The sequence below is a fragment of the Vanellus vanellus genome (genome assembly GCF_965231255.1).
Source record: "Vanellus vanellus genome assembly, chromosome: 1".
Taxonomy (NCBI): Eukaryota; Metazoa; Chordata; class Aves; order Charadriiformes; family Charadriidae; genus Vanellus; species Vanellus vanellus.
Window position 1 is genome coordinate 26,848,358 of NC_138905.1, and position 17,599 is coordinate 26,865,956.

The window sequence follows — 17,599 nt, forward strand, 5'->3', positions numbered from 1 at the left end:
TTTTAAATTCACTTTAAGGATATAATGCTTTGTTCCTGAAATGTTTCTGCTTTCACAGGATTATATGACCAATAATAAGCACACAACTTAAAGCACACAACTTTCTTATTTATTGACAATGCTGTCATCAGACAATCACCAATGAGTCTTTATGTATTCATGCTCATTCGTCTTCAATAGTCAAATTTAGTTGAATTTAGTCAATTCAACTTCACAAGTAAGAACGTAGAAGTAATCCTGAGTGATAAGAAAACAGGTTCCAACTTTTGACATTAGGATGCCTACCTGTAAGGCTTTTTAGTGTATTATTCATAATTCTGCTCTGTATCCTGTTTCTCTTCACATATGCTTTCTACCAGCTAGGCTGTAAATATCAACAACTCAGACAATGTTCGTGAGTATATTTTTACCATAACGTATGAGCAGGTTGATATAAAGCTGACATCATGAACAGAAGGATTTATTTACTGTTATTTACAGGTTACAGGAGCATCCATCTCGACTTGGTAGCCCTTTTTAAAGTTAAGCATGCTAATCACAGAATTCAAATTAAACTACTGTAATCCATTACCCCACTCATAATGTCAAAAGTACATGACATCTGAAATCTAAATACCCTATACAACTAAAAAATTCTGCCCAATTTTCATTTATTACCTTCCTAAATGCTCATGAAAACAATAGATGAGCTAAAATACCTTATTTCTCTCCTTCATCGAGGTGCACTGCAAAAGCATTTCTCTTTCAAATTGAATCCCAACACTATTAAAGCTCTTATTGATATAAAGTGAAGGCATAGGAGACAAGCAGCCTCAGTTTCATAACTGAACATAAAAATCACAAAGAAGTTGAACATATCTTTTGAGAAGAAAAAAGAAAGATTCTACTGGAAATGACAAGCTGCTGATTCTGTCTCTCATTTGAGTGTTATTTGCGATGCCTAAATTTACCACCAGAATATGGTTGGAATCAACAAACAGGTAACAGGGATGGGCTGTTCTCCAGAATTTTTGAGCTATTTTGATTAAAGCTGCCAGCCCAAAAAAATGACAGAGATATTTTCAGCATTTCAAAATGAACAAGAAATACAGGAGGTGATTGGGCATGTCACTAAATCCGTGGAATTGTTCTGTTAAATATTTACTGGTCATTATAACATTATGGAAAAGGTTTCAGTATAGCACTTGCAGAACACAGTTCTGTTGTTCTCTGCTTCCACCCTCCCCACACCCCCACCAAATGATCAAAGTACATATAAGGATATTAGTCTCTTCATAAACTCTTATTGGTGGAAACTTTACACCATTAAAGACAATGCCATTAACGTTACTCAGTCTAAGAGTGCACTATAGTTCTTTAGAGCTTCTTCTAATGTGCACTGCTCTTTTATGTAATAGCATAAGTAAGGTATCAGATGCTCATGCTCTACCCCTGCCATGGATGACATTTTGACAGAAATGAAAGGCAGCAACCTATTTTAGATGAGGAGAGGAGTAGTCACAAGTGGTGCATTTGCAGATGTGTTTCAGTCTTGTAAGACACAACCCTACTAAGCCTGTCTTCCTTGTCTCTGCTCTGTTAAGGCAGCCTGCTTCTTCTATGACCTCCTTTTATATGTAGCAGTCGCATCTTCTGACGTTTAAACCTACGTATTGTTCACAGCCAGCCTTGCTTCTTTCATGCACCCACGCAGGTCCTCGAGCTAATTGAAAAACTGTGCCATAAACAAGCACTCAGATTCAAAACCACAAATGGAATCTGGGGTCTGCGCTTTGACCCAGGTATGCCTTTCCATTTCTAACAGAAAAAAACTAATTGGTAACTGAAGACACCAATTCCAACTTGATTATATACTTACATGTTGTGATAAGAAAACTTGGAAATTTGCATTTGAACATGCGTTTGCTAGTTCATTACTACAACAGATTCCTCTTCTGGTTCCGCAAAATTCAAATAACTTTTTAGAACAGAAACAGGGGTGAACCAGAACACTGATGTTGCCAGACACCACCACTTCTGCAGAGTTGCCTCTGTGATTTGCACCAAGAAGAGTGGCTTACCAGTACAAACCAGAAAAAGACTAAAGAGACTCATCTATTGCTACGCAGTCTTTAAATCTTAGCGGTTTAAAGTGTTTAAAAGGTCTGAGGTCTTCTCAGGTACAATACATGTAAAAATGCTAGACTGAGAGAAAACTGGGATAGAATTATATGGAAATGAGTGGCAAAAGAGGATACAAACTATTTTTGCCCTGGTTTTATCCAGGATTTTCATAGAATTGTCTAGGTTGGAAGGGACCTTTAAGAGCATCGGGTCCAACCATTAACCTAACATTGCAGGCACATGGAACTAGTGTTGCCATATCAGCACTCAGCAGCAAGAGATAATTTCAGAGTTGTCCTACTGTGGCATCAAATGATTATCTCCAAAGGATATTTACAAGTGGAGTTGCATAAAATAAAATTTTCTGAATGAATCTCAGTGAAACTTCTGTGTAGTTTCAAAAAGTTAAAATAACTTAGGTTTTAACCTGAAATATTATTTTCTGTTTGGATCAATAAATGGTGAAACAGTTAACAAAATGCTGAAAGTGTAATATTTTTGGACTAATTTGACTGTCTAAATACTGGAAACTTTGCTAAAAGAAGATACTTCTGTCATTTTTATACCAGTTTTACAAAGTCAGAGCAGGAAAGTTTGAAGTTTTGACAAGTATTTTAGTATTTGGCTGAATGTGAAAAATGCAACCAAGTTCTTCAGCCTTTTGCAACTGACTCTTCAGTGAGTGATGAAAACCAACAGAAAGAACAAGACATCCCAAGAACAGAAGGGAGAACACTTTTCTCCCCCTATCTGGACGTTTTCTCCAATTTAACCTTCTGTAATTTTCAGCCTTTTCCCATCCTCTACCATATGTATTTAGAGATACACTCGCTTTTGTCACTATTCTTTTTACTGCATTGCAAGAATGCTTAATATTTTAACATCTTTTTTCTCTTCTTTTTATTCTCTGACAGGTATCCTATCTGTTGCATGCAACTATTATCATCCCTTAGTTTAGCAATCTGCCTCCTTGTTCTGAAGAATATTTTCCTCATGAACAGATGTATAAAGCTTATGATGCCTCACGGAAAATACAAAGAAGCAGTCCATTTTTATTAGTTAAGCATCATCATCTGCATTATCTGCTTATAAAAACATTATAAAACAGCCCTTTCTATGCAGGAATTTCGCACCTTATTTTCAAACAGCATTTTCCTCAGCAGGCGTTAAATATGAGACAATGACGTACCTATTGTGTTAAAATCAATGAATAGGGGGGAAACGGCAAGAGTTTGCACGTGTTACTAATTTTCAGATTGCCAGTCTGCAGTAATACTGGAGTTGGGTACTGCAGACAGAGCTAGGTGTTATCGTAGTAAAACAAAACCCAGATGTTTGCTTTGCATCTCTTTTGTCTTTCTTCTCGGAGTATTAAAAGACTTGTGTTCAATCTGCAATTTTCAGCAAGTCGTTTGCACATCAACACTGTTAAGCATCAGATACACTGTGACAATTGCTGAAGTCTTATTTTCAGCAAAACACATTTTGCTCCCCTCCACATGCAAACATTTCCACATATGCTTCTGCTGTCACATTTACAAAAGATAGTAGTTAATGTAAAATTACCATATGTTCCTGTCAGGATGGAATCTGTCCTAGTAATTTTTCACCAGATTTTCAATTTCTGATATTGAAATCCAAATAATATATATCGTAAAGAAGAGACATTGTTTGACCTGTTGTGTCAGATAGTTATTAACCTCAGATTTCATGCCTAATAATAAACAGCAACAGGATTTGATTTTGAATTGGCCGTTGCAATAAAATAGAGAATATCTGGATATTTCAATGCATTGAATCCTATGATTCCATTGCTTACATCTTAAATGCATTGAACCTGAATATTCAGTCTTTTTTCTTGGTATACTCTCCTTGAACTTACATCCTAAAATAAGAAGGAAATTATATAGTAAAACCAGTGACTGAATCCATTGCATGAGTCCTTACTTCTCAGCAAGGAAATTTTAAAAGTCTTCAATATAAAGTAGAATAACCAATTTTCAGTTCATAAGAGCCATAAACAATCTAAAGTCATTACAATTGAATGTCATTACTCCATAAATTTGTCATTAAGAACTTAGCTGAGCAACTAAGAAGCTGCTATCCTGTTAGAAAACTCTGATTCTTTCAAGAAGCATTAAGAAGTCACAAGTAGCACATTAATTAATGGTAAATGTGTATTAGCAGTCAAGTGTTCGCCTGAAATATTCTCTGTGCAGTTATGGTATTTATGGCTCAGATTCACACTCCAGCCCTCACCTAGTGGACAAGGTGATGCTCAGGTGTGGGGATAGTTTACATGCAAGTCCAAGTTCATGCAAGGAACTTCAAAGAGCGATACCTCCTTCATCATGCAGTGTCACACCCATGACTAATGTCCAAACAGTAACAGATTACAGAAACCACAGACAGACCAAGCTTATCCAACAAGGACAATACTATTTCCTGAATCTATGAAAATTCCAGTACAAATCATTCTTTAATCTGAATGGAAAATACAAAACCCCACACTGCATTTTATGGATTTTGCAACATATCCTTGGAAGAACCAAGCTTAGCCCTGCTTCCCAATCTCTGGTCCCTTCCCCCGGCACTCCTTCCCCACCACAAGGTCCAGGTAAACAATTTAAGGTCATGTTTTCCACAGGGATCTTTGTTAGTTGCCACTCCCACAATGTGAAAGCCTTGCCCATGTACTGCTACTAAGCAGAATCTAATTATCGGGTCCTTTCTTCCTATCAGTAGCGGTAGCAACAGATTCCAGCTTGGCTTATTGCTATTCTTTCCAAATCACCCAAAATACAGAGAAGAAAGCAGAAAGACAGAGGGAACAGAGGAGCAGCAGTTCTTCAGGAAAGGGAAAGGAAAAGGGAAAGAAAGGAAAAAAGAACTACAGTTAGGATTGCTGCTAAAGGATATTATGCTTGCTGTCTAGCTGAACCCTGTGTCTTACATCCCCCTGAAATCCTGTTGTCACTCATCGCTTAGTAAAGTAAATGGTTTATTAATCAAGTAGAGTAATTTGCTTGCTATTACTTGCTTTAGTCTACTCGTGACAAGTAATCTTATACCAAACTGTCCCGAAAACAGTCAGCAGAGTTTGTCATTCTATAGCCACGTACAAAAAGGAAAGGAAGATAAAATAGCGGAAGATTTCATCAACTTAATCAGAATGGAAAAAGGTGTAGCTTTACTGAATTCTATGAAGATAGGTCTGTGTAGAGCTACCGAGGCTGGGTTGGGCAAATTTACATTTGTTAATGAAAAAAGAATAACTGCTGGATTTCTGAGTACGGGAATATTCAGGGATCATTTACCATTTCAAATCTCCTCTGAATCATACTGATCTTTTCCCTTGAAACTCAAAATATTACTGTGAAAAACTTCCTTCTGAAATCAACATTGCAACACAGCAGTTTGATATATCCCTGGTGAATCAAAAATTCAGATGAGAGCATTCATCAGCTGTCTTCACTGTACTATTTTTTTATCAAAAAAACAATAATGGCAAACAAAACATGATACTTGAGTAAGTAAAATAATAACTTAATATTATCATCCCTTTGTAATTATTGATATGTGATTGCTACATTCTAAGGTGCCATCAACAAAGGTTAAAAAGGATGTTCTTTTTACCAGAAAGAGCTTCCTAGTGCTCATACTCAGAATTAATTCCAGAAGTAAGGCTTTCCTTTAATTAACTGTACCACTTGGGAATCTGTTCTGCTTCAAAAACATTTCTGATCCCATAAAACGCAGATGATCCTCCCATCGCTTTGTTGATTCTTCTTTTATCCGGTTGTAACCCAACAGATCACAGCGGAGACTTCTGTGTGGAGCAGTTCTGACCGGACTGATATGAAGAGGGGGACAAAATGACAGCAGTCCATCACTAGTGTTACTGTATCTTACAGGTACAGTAACTGTCTCCAGACCCCAGTCACCCCAGCCTTTAACACTGCTTCAGGCCACAGGGGTCTGAGAGTCTAAGTTGCTGTTGGCCTGCTCTGTTTTCTATCTGAGGTAGAATCGTAGAATCCTAGAATTTTCTAGGTTGGAAGGGACCTTTAAGATCATCAAGTCCAACCATCAACCTAACACTGCCAAAACCACCACTAAACCATGTCCCCAAGCACCACTTCTACCCGTCTTTAAAAGACCTCCAGGGATGGCAAATCCATTGCTTCCCCGGGCAGCCTGTTCCAATGCTTAACAACCCTTTAATTCCCAGTTTGTCATTGGCCATTAATGGCTGACAGGAGACAGTAACCTTTAAGTTATTGGGCAGCTATAAGCAGCACTACTTATTTTTTTCTAAATTGTTAGCACGTCTGAAATAGATGCCATGTCACGATTAATATAACAGTAATGACACGTCTCCAGGGCATTCCAAAACAGTATATTCAAAGTTCACATTGTCTAATGGAACAATTAATGCAATAATTTTGACTCTAATATATCTTCACTTGTAAATCATCAAGTCATTAACCTTAATAAAGCCAACCTGCTGTCATTTATCATGCTCATCTAAATTGCTTGATACAGCAATAACAGAATACTTCACCGTAAGAAATGTTTGAATCCCCAGTGAAACCTGGTAAATACAGCAACCTTTTAATGTGCTGGCATATTTGGTAAAGAACAAAGGCAAGCTGGAAAGATACAAGAAAGAAAACAGGGCCAAAAAAGCAGGTGAAGTTAAACATAACAAAATGGAAGGCGTTGCTGGCAAACAGTCCCTGCATTATAACCAAAACCAGACATGTAAAGGGCAGGGTAGGAAAACAGAACATCTTGGCACAGAAAAATAAGCTAAATCAAATATCTAGGGAGCGCAGACAGTATGTATAAGTATCCCCTTGCGACTGAGCCAAACGGCCACGAAGTTTGAGTATGATTCAGGAGCTGGAGCATACCGTGTTAGTGACATTATAAAGCAATGGGAAGCAACGCTAGGGAATGCTCAGCAAGATGAGGTAGTAGATCAGAGGCACAATTTTATTTACCCATGACAATCAGTCCTATTACAGTAATTTGTGAGAATTTTGCCCAGAAATTTTTGGTCAGAAACACTACATCACTTACTTGTAATGTAGATACCACCTTAACTCTTATCAGGTCAAACTCTCCTCTACTGAAAATGCTTAATCACAGTGCAGATTTTCTATTTCAGTTGCTTTCTTAATGATGAACTAATTCTAATGTGTTTTGTTTGCCAATAATTTTTGATTTATATATTCAAAAAGGACTAAATAGCTCCCGAATGAAATAACAAAGCAGCGTAGCAACACATAAGGACAGTCATTAGAACCTATCGTAATATGTGGACGGGCCAAAGAGCAACTTGAATCCAGTGAACAATTTAGGGACTGTTTAACAGCATTGTGTGGAATAATGTCAGAACTGAATGACCAAAATAAGGTTAAAAAAAAAAAAGTTCAAAGGGAATGAACAGATTGTTGCAATGATAGCTGTCCAGTACATACAAAAATGGCACAGGTGAAAATGACTATACTCCAGACTGTTTTGAGGGGAAAGAAAGCTCCGAAAGTGAAAGAAAAGCACCTTAATCATTTTCATTTCACTTTCCCTAATCATTGACTGTCAGCATTACCTCACTTTGTGCTTAAAAAGCTGTACTGGTTATGCACTAACCTGTAAGAAAATCTTGAACAACAAGTTCTAGAGGACACAGAATACTATTTAAAGTTACTGGCACTGATCAGCAGCTGGCATATATCATTGTAGTTCTGCTTAAATCAACACTACCCTGGTATCTGACTCAGAATTTCCAGAGGGAAATGATCATATATCTATGAATATCAGCCTGGCATTGTCTCCTGGTTTATAGGAAAGGTCTATAATTGGATAGACTCCCAATTTAGATATTTTAAACTTTCTGAGATATTGGCTCAAGTTAAAAGTACAACTGTTACTATCTATAACAGACACTTGGCAAACTTACCTCAACAAAAATAGCAGATTTAATATTTCATATGAAATGATGATTTGCAGTAGTACAAGGCAGGGTAATCCTCATAGCATTCAGCCCCACAGTAAGAGAGAATAGTTGGTTCCAAACTAACATGTGAGCTGCATTACGGGTAAATTACGTGCAATAACCATAAACACATCTTTATATTAGACCGTACATTTCACAATATTTAGTGTTCTACCAATGTTAGTCTTCCACACTAGCTGTGATTTCATTAGTCTATGTGTCTTAGTTAAACAATGTCTGAAAAAATAGAAAAGTTATTAATAATGTATCACCATCACCCATAGTCATCTAAGCGGACCACATTTTTCCCCCCACATCTGTTATCATCAACAGATTAGTAGAATTTGCTTCACAAAATATACATACTGAGGGGGGGGGGGGGGGGAAATAGTTAAGCCAGAATTTCATACGCAGCTTCTTTTCTTGGCAGGTCCTCACCCTGGTATTGAAAACCTTGGCCTAGATACTAACTCTGCATCTGAAGGTCCCAGTCAGGTAACAGAATCAGAAAGAAGAGCCCTTGGAGGGTTAAAGCCATGGGATTTTTGGTTGCATTAACCGGCTGTACCACCACCTATGAAGTTCTGCTTTGGCAATGTAACTTAGCATCACCCCAGCGATAAATAAATTGTTTCAGAAAAAGAAAACCAAAACCCTTTCCAAAACCCTACCCAGCGTCTTTCAGTGCATTCGCCGAATTTCAACCAGAGACTCGGAGAGCGTTCTCCAGCCCAGCATTGGCTCGGTAACTATACTGTAATTAGGTTTGTGCATTTGGCAAAGTGATGTCACTCTCACAAGTGAATTTCTGCACTTTCAAGTGCCCATAAAGCGAGATTGGCGGCGTATTGCACACCTACGCTCTTCAGTGGGGTAGGATGCACACCCACCTGCGTGGCGATTTGGCACACCGCAGTACCCTGCGGGCGGTCCACCTCTCTCTGGAAAACGTCGGGGCTATCTTAAAGCAGAACTGCCTGCGCTGTTAACGCAAACACTTCTGTGTCTGGCTCTGTAGCCAGCTCAGTGGGGATCTCAGCATTATGTGGTATCGGCACGGAAGGGTCCAGACACGGCTGAAACTCCTGGAAACACAACCGATGTCTGTTGATTAGGGCACTGGACCTGGGCAGGGAGGAATCAGTTCAGGCTGTGAGTCAGAGACATGCGGGGCTGGCAAGAGAGCGTCAAAACACTGAGAACTCTGGAGCCAAAAGCTGCCAAAGTGCTGCCAGTCTCCCTGGACCAGACAAACAGAGCTGGAAATCTCCATTTTACTGAAAATGTAGGAGATCTTCCAAGGGGTTTTTAATTTGACAAGCAAATCATATTGGTAAATCCATTTCCAAACCTGGTGAAAACTTAGAAGACAAGAAGTATAACACAAAAACAGGTGTTACTTGAATAGAAAGTCTTGGTCTGGAAATTCATACACTCCTGTTCTTTGCCTGTTAAATACTTACTGTGTAACCGCTGATGAATATGTGCTCAAAAGAAAAATGAGAGGTAAGTAACTGCAAAACAACTATAAAATTCAAAGTATAAAGGTGTTAAAATGGCAAGCCAAAATCAGAATTTAAAGAAAAAATATTCAAGGTTTATGAAACATAATAAATGTACATTATAAAACATGTATTCTAACACATTTTCTACTATTTCTGAAGTTTATGATGGCAATAAATATTAGTTGTATTCTAATTATTGATGTGCCTCAGAGATAAAATTTCACAACAGCATGGGTGATATTTTGATGTGATTGTATTTATTTATATATTTATTTTAATAGCAATGGCTTTGGTCTTTCTTCTTGTTCACAGCCTGGAAATTTTACTCTTAAGCATTTATTGCGTATCATTCATCATTTCCTTTCATTTTGCTCATATTTATATACAGTTGTTCTTTTTAGGAGTGCTTATGATACTTTTACTAGCATGTGTACACCATGGGAATCTATTGTGATTTATGTTTTCCTTTTACTGTGCAACTGTCATTAGTAAACTCCTAATTCCAAAATTGCTTCCAGCAGTTCATTAAAATTCCCACATACTAGCCCCCAAATCTAATTGTTAAAAAGAGGGCTGATATTAAAGTTGACTGAGTACACTACTGACAAAACATTAGATATAAACACTGCTCATAGTTGTTTCCTCAATGACATTAGAATAAAAATAAAAATAAATCCACTTAATTCAGGAGAGTTAAGATAGTATACAGCTATGTAAACAGAATGATCAAATATAAACATAAACCCTGTAGTAAGTTGTAAGAAAGTGTATAAAATTGTACAAAAATGTGGAGAGTTTTTCAGACAACCCAGAGCAGTGGCATACTCAGAACCTGTTGAAAAAACACTGCAGTGAAAGCCCATTTATACTTTTGATAAATGTCACTTTTGTGAATGTCATAGAGAATCTAAATCTGCTCTTTTTTTTCATGCTCATGAATGTGTTATTTCACAAGCAGTTCTACTGATTTCCTGTTTCCCTTGAGAAATTCTCTCCCAAAGTGCTTCATTTCTCCTATCTTCATCTGTCTCCTTATAAATATCCCCTTATCATGTCATATTTGCCACCCAGCTGCTCAAATTTTGGAAATCCTACTAAATTCATAACCTATCTTTTTCTTAGGACATGTCTTACCTTCCCTTTTGCTTTTTTTTTCTATACATTTGCGATCATTTGCTCTTCCATGTCCTTTGGGCTGCTTGGATTCAGCTCTACTGAAAATGGTAGATTCCGGTAAGTATTTTACCTTCTGGCTACCTTGCTTTGCCCTGGAGAGACTATGGATATACATCTCATGGTGGTGGTCTGTGACTTTCATATCAGTGTTTCAAAGAGTATGATGACCAGTTTCTGTAGGGCAGAACTGCATATTTGAGGAAATAATGCAGATAGTAACTTCAGTGGATAGCTCAAGCAATTTTTGAAAGCTGGAAACTATTGGCATTAAAGAACAGAATCAGGAACTATAATAACAATAATATTAGTAGTCATTGACAAATCTATTGATCAAAAATCATTTTTTTATAGGCTAGACATAAACCCCTCTGTCGTATGTATCTAGCTGAGAGACAATCTGAGTTTACTGCAAGATTTCAGTGAAAATACCAGATTTCTAGACTAACAGGAAGAATGAGAGACTAGAGAATCCTATTTGTCTTAAGTTTAGAGTTTTTGTTGTTTGCTGGAAGAATTATTTCATGGATCATTTGTTTGAATATTAGCCCTTTACAAGGTTTTATTTCCTAGATATTCATGCTTGCTTCAGAGATAGGCTGTATTCAGGATGATAGCTCTGAAAGCAGTGCAGAATGGAATATTAGTTTCTGTCCATGGTCTTCTGCCTTTTATAAGGAAGAATAAATCATGTGAGAGAAAAAAAAGAAAAAAGAGAGGTGACTTTATGTGAACCTCAGTATTAAAGCAAACTGTTTTGTGATGGTTGTTTGAACACAGCTAAGAACCAGCTTTCCACATTAAATGAAACTTTCTTTTCCCACACTTTACCACAGTTGTTTAATAGTATAATACTTTGATAAGTAGAAATGTTCTGAAGCACACAGAAATAATATGAATAGTGAGTAGTGACAGTTAGCATTCTTTTCAGTACATAAAACCACTTTGGATATTAATTCTTTTTCTGGGGTAAAAAATCATAATCTGCAAAATATGTAATATGATCTTTGTTGTGCAAATAAAAAATGATCCGCTTACAGAAAAGCTTGACATTGTAGTGGAATAATCCTACATATAGAACTTTACAAGCTGAAAAAGGATTAATCTTTACAATTTAATTTCAAATAAACTGAGTAAAATTCTCCTCAGGATATAGGAAATGAATTTCAGAGATTTGCAATGAATTTTCAGGTTAGTTTGGTTGCTTTTAGATTTTTTTACCTTAAGAAATGCTGACAATCCAGAAAGTTGACTGACCCAACTATCTTGTTTAAAATATGCTTCATAAATACTGTAAATATCTTCCCCTGACTCAAAACAAACCTGAGTAAAAGATGGAACTGATACTTAAATGCACCCAATCTCTGTTTTGATGTATGAATTACCACCTCTTATAACTGTGTTACTGTGTGGCCGAGGAGCCCACCTTCCACGAGTCTATTAACTATAACAAGGCAGGTCACTTTCTCTGGTGAAATCTGATCGGCTTGAAGTGCCAAAATCCAAGAGAGAGAGAGCACAGATTAAAATCCTGTGATGGCATAGGTCTTTAATTTGTTGCAAAGAGCAGAGCCTGCTAACTACAGGAGAGAGACAGAAAAGGAGTGGAATATATTGCTTCTTGATTACTATACACTGAGCTGAGTTTTGAGCAGATTGTTCTTCCAGAGCCTTGCTAACGAAAGCCCATTTATTTTCCACTATCCCACATAAATCTGTATTTTTTAGAGAACACAGAGAAGCTCCCTAATGACACAGAGCCAGGCTCACCATCTGCTGGTACAATGGTAGGAGAGGCCTGCCAGCAGCCAGACTGACCCAGTCTTTTTTGTGTTATAAAGCCAAAGTGATATTTTGACTGACTCTGAGAATATAGAATAGTTTCTATATAGCTATTAATTTTGATGTGTATACTGATACAGAATTAGAGTTTCATAAAGAGCTGATAGACCCTCCTTTTCCTGTCTTACACAGAGATTGAACAAACAAATCCCTAAAACACAGCTTTTATGCAAAGTAGGACAAAACCACACACATTTCACAGGCCCTAAACAGAGTAAAAGTGACGGCATTTTCACTTGTGTCAGACTGATGGAGTTTAAGATGTTGAAAATCAGCCAAATAAAGAGAGCTAGATTGTCTCAAAAATTTTACCCTAGAATTTGCTTATTTTCCTGTTCAAACGAGATGAGAGGATTTTGAAAGCAAGAGACCCCCAAAATGTGTTATACTGTTGACAAATTGCCAGGCAATTATCCCCGTATCCACCATTACTCATTGCAATGGGCAAGGACATAATCTATCAACTAGAAAAATAAACACCAAGGAGAGTTCAAAATAGCCTTAGAGAAGCTTTAAGAAAGCTGCCAGTTGGTATTTTATACCAGCTTGCTCATTTAATATTCTAGAACACCTACAAAGTCCATGGTCATTTATATTAATTGACTCATTTCCGTGACATCTTTCTGAAGGCAATCATGTGATTCAGGGTAGTGATTAAATCAAGTAGCAGGCACAAACAGATATTCATAATCAACACAAAATAAATGGTCCTGATGTTATATTCTGAGCTCTTGCAGATTGCAGAGGAAGCTGGCATGGAAATACCCTGGGTACCTGAACTCTGACAATTTGCAGAAATTACTCAAATGTCAATGATTACTCCAGTCATTCAAATTTTGGAGCATAAGTAACTGTTCTTATTTGCCCATCCAGTTCTGTGACTACAGTATGAACGCCTAAAGTGAGTACAGATCTGGATATGTGTGCTCAAAGCAGCCTACATCTTTCAAAAGATTATCAGCTTTATTCTGCATTAAAAGAAACCTGTGGTTGTATTCTAAGGTAGTTCTAATGCAAATGTAATCCAGAAATCAGTTTAAAACATAAGGTGATGGTAGTTAAGTCATCATTAAAGAGGATTAGCTTAATTTTTCAATTGTATATGACGTCAGTTAAAATCTTAGATACTATAATATTGACTTTGTATAATTTATATGCCTGGCATACAATGAAAATAGATAGAGGCCATTGTACAGCAAGGAAACTATGATATAGTTGCCATCACAGAAACGTGGTGGGAGGACACACACAAGTGGAGTGCTGTAATTGATGGCTACCAACTCTTCAAAAAGGATAGGCGAGGAAGGAGAGGTGGTGGGGTGACCCTCTATGTTAGGGGCAGTTTTGAATGTCTGGAACTTAACAGTGTGGATGACAACACTGAGTGTGTATGGATAAGAATTAAGGGGAAGGCCAATAAGGCAGACATCGTGATGGGAGTTTGTTATAGACCTCCTAATCAGGATGTAGAAGCCGATGAAGTATTCTATAAGCAGCTGGCAGAGGTCTCACGATCATCTGCCCTTGTTCTTGTGGGGGACTTCAACTTCCCAGACGTCTGCTGGAAATACAATGCAGCAGAGAGGGAACAGTCATGGAGGTTCCTGGAGTGTGTGGAAGACAACTTCCTAACACAGCTGGTGAAGGAACCAACTAGGGGAAGTGCACTACTGGACCTACTGTTTGTTAACAGAGAAGGTCTTGTGGGGGATGTAAAGGTTGGAGGTCGCCTTGGGCAGAGTGATCACGAAATGATAGAATTTTCAATTCTTGATCACGTAAGGCGGGGAGCCAGCAGAACTGCCACCTTGGATTTCCGAAGGGCAGACTTTAGCCTGTTTAGGAGCATGGTCGAGAGTGTCCCTTGGGAGGCAGTTTTGAAGAGCAAAGGTGCCCAGGAAGGCTGGGCATACTTCAAGCAGGTGCTCTTAAAAGCGCAGGAGAAGGCCATCCCCTTGTCTCGAAAAACGAGTAGACGGGGAAGACGACCAGCCTGGCTAAATAGAGAACTTTGGCTGGACCTCAGAAAAAAAAGGAAAGTTTACATTCTCTGGAAAAGGGGGCTGGCAACTTACGAGGACTATCAAGATATAACAAAGCTATGTAGGGGGAAAATGAGAAGGGCAAAAGCTCAGTCAGAACTCAGCTTGGCCACTGCAGTTAAAGACAATAAGAAAAGGTTCTTTGAATATATCAATAGAAAAAGGAAGACTAGGGAAAATGTAGGCCCACTGGTGAATGAGACAGGTGCCCTAGTGGTGGAGGACGCAGAGAAGGCAGAGTTACTGAATGCCTTCTTTTCTTCGGTCTTCACTGCTAAAGCTGTCCCTCATGAATCCCACACTCTGAAGGCAAAGGGGAAGGTCTGGAGAGTGGAAGATTTTCCCTCAGTTGAGGAGGAACGTGTCAGAGACCACTTGGCCAAGCTGGACATTCACAAGTCCATGGGCCCTGATGGCATGCATCCGCGAGTGCTGAGAGAGCTGGCGGATGTTATTGCTAGACCACTCTCCATCGTCTTTGAACGGTCATGGAGAACAGGAGAGGTGCCTGAGGACTGGAGGAAGGCCGACATCACTCCAGTCTTCAAAAAAGGCAAGAAGGAGGACCCAGGGAACTACAGACCGGTTAGTCTAACCTCTGTCCCTGGGAAGGTATTGGAGAGACTCATTCTGGATGTCATCTCCAAACACGTCGAGGAACAGGAAGTTATTGGAAGTGGTCAACATGGATTTACCAAGGGTAAATCATGCTTGACCAATCTGATAGCTTTCTATGATGTTATAACTGGTTGGCTGGATGAGGGGAAAGTCATGGATGTCATCTACCTTGACTTTAGCAAGGCTTTTGACACTGTCTCCCATGACATCCTCATTAGGAAGCTGAGGAAGTATGGGCTAGATGAGGTGACAGTGAGGTGGATTGAGAGTTGGCTGCGGGACAGAACTCAGAGGGTTGTGATCAGCGGCACAGAGTCTAGTTGGAGGCCTGTAACCAGTGGTGTCCCCCAGGGGTCAATACTCGGTCCAATTTTGTTTAATATATTCATTAATGACCTGGATGAGGTGATAGAGTGTATCCTCAGCAAGTTTGCTGATGATACCAAACTGGGTGGGGTGGCTGACACCCCAGAGGGCCGTGCTGCCATCCAGCGTGACCTGGACAGACTGGTGAGCTGGGCAGAGAAGAACCTAATGAGGTTCAACAAAACCAAGTGCAAGGTCCTGCACCTGGGGAGGAAGAATGCTAGGCACCAGTACAGGTTAGGGGCTGACCTGCTGGGAAGTAGCTTGGAGGAGAAGGATCTGGGGGTTGTGGTAGACAGTAAATTATCCATGGCCCAGCAATGTGCCCTTGTTGGCAAAAAGGCCAATGGAATCCTGGGCTGCATAGGGAAGAGTGTGGCCAGTAGGTCGAGGGAGGTCATTCTCCCCCTCTACTCTGCACTGGTGAGGCCACAACTGGAATACTGTGTCCAGTTTTGGGCTCCCCAGTTCAAGAGGGACAGGGAACTGCTGGACCGAGTCCAGCGAAGAGCAACTAAGATGATTAAGGGATTGGAGCATCTCCCTTATGAGGAAAGGCTGAGAGAGCTGGGACTCTTTAGCCTGGAGAAGAGAAGGCTGAGGGGAGACCTTATTATGGCGTACAAGTATCTAAAGGGTGGGTTGAAGGAGGATGGAGCCAGGCTCTTTTCAATGGTTCCAAGTGACAGGACGAGGGGCAATGGGCACAAGTTGGAACACAGGAAGTTCCGTTCAAATACACGGAAACAGTTCTTTACGGTGAGGGTGACAGAGCACTGGAACAGGCTGCCCAGGGAGGTTGTGGAGTCCCCTTCCCTGGAGATTTTCAAGACCCGCCTGGATGCAGTCCTGAGTAATGTGCTCTGGGCAATCCTGCTTTGGCAGGGGAGTTGGACTGTATGATCTCTAGAGGTCCCTTCCAACTCTGATGATTCTGTGATTCTGTGATTCTGTGAGATGTTTCAAGATTTGTATTGGTGAGTCCACAAGCAATGATAGATCTAACATGACCCTGAAGCTGTAGGAAATTCTGAAAATTGTAAGGTATTGACTCTTGAAACATAATCCAAACACTATCCTTGCCTATATACTCTCTAGAAAAAGTCAGTGTTTCTTTGGGATTTTATTTTCCCACTTCCTCAAACACTAGAAGCCTATTTCTACAGTGTGTACAAAGCAATAGATTCATTGGTTTTCTTCTAGTGCTGTAACAAGCTGCTCTGAGTATGATAGTACCAGTTATCTAATCACAAATCCTCTTGCACTTATTTGAATACTTATATCAACAGGGTGGTTGAGGGAGCAGAAAAATGTAGCTTCTTTACTACAAAAAATGAGTTTGTCTCCAAAACCACAGAAACAGAAAACCAGAATTTGACTAAGTGTACTTTCTTAAAATGTAGCAACTTTGTTCCTGAAAAATGTCCTGAGTAAAGACAGAGAGCACAGCACGCAGTTTACGTAGCTTGAATGACAAATTTATAGCTATACAGGTTAAGAAAATGAATAATGGTAAAAAAGTTTTCTTGAGGTTGTTTTCCTCCGGGAAATAGAAAATTATTTACACTGGATACAACTTAAGGGGAAAAGTCTGCTCTTTAGAACTATATATGAGCCTCAAGAACAAAAAGACTCCCTGATAATAAACCTATGACTTAACAGACACTGAGATAAAGCAACAATCAAAGGTTTACTGATACCTTAGTTTTTCATAGAATCATAAAACAGTTTGGGTTGGAAGGGACCTTTAAAGGTCATCTAGTACAATGTTCCCTGCAATGAGCAGGGACATCTTCAAGTAGATCAGGGTGCTCAGAGGCCTGTCCAACATGACCTTGAATATTTCCAGGGATGAGCCATCTACCACCTCTCCAGGCAACCTGTTCCAGCCCACCCTCATTGTAAAAAATGTCTTGCTTCTATCTAGTCTAAATCTTCCCTCTTTTAGT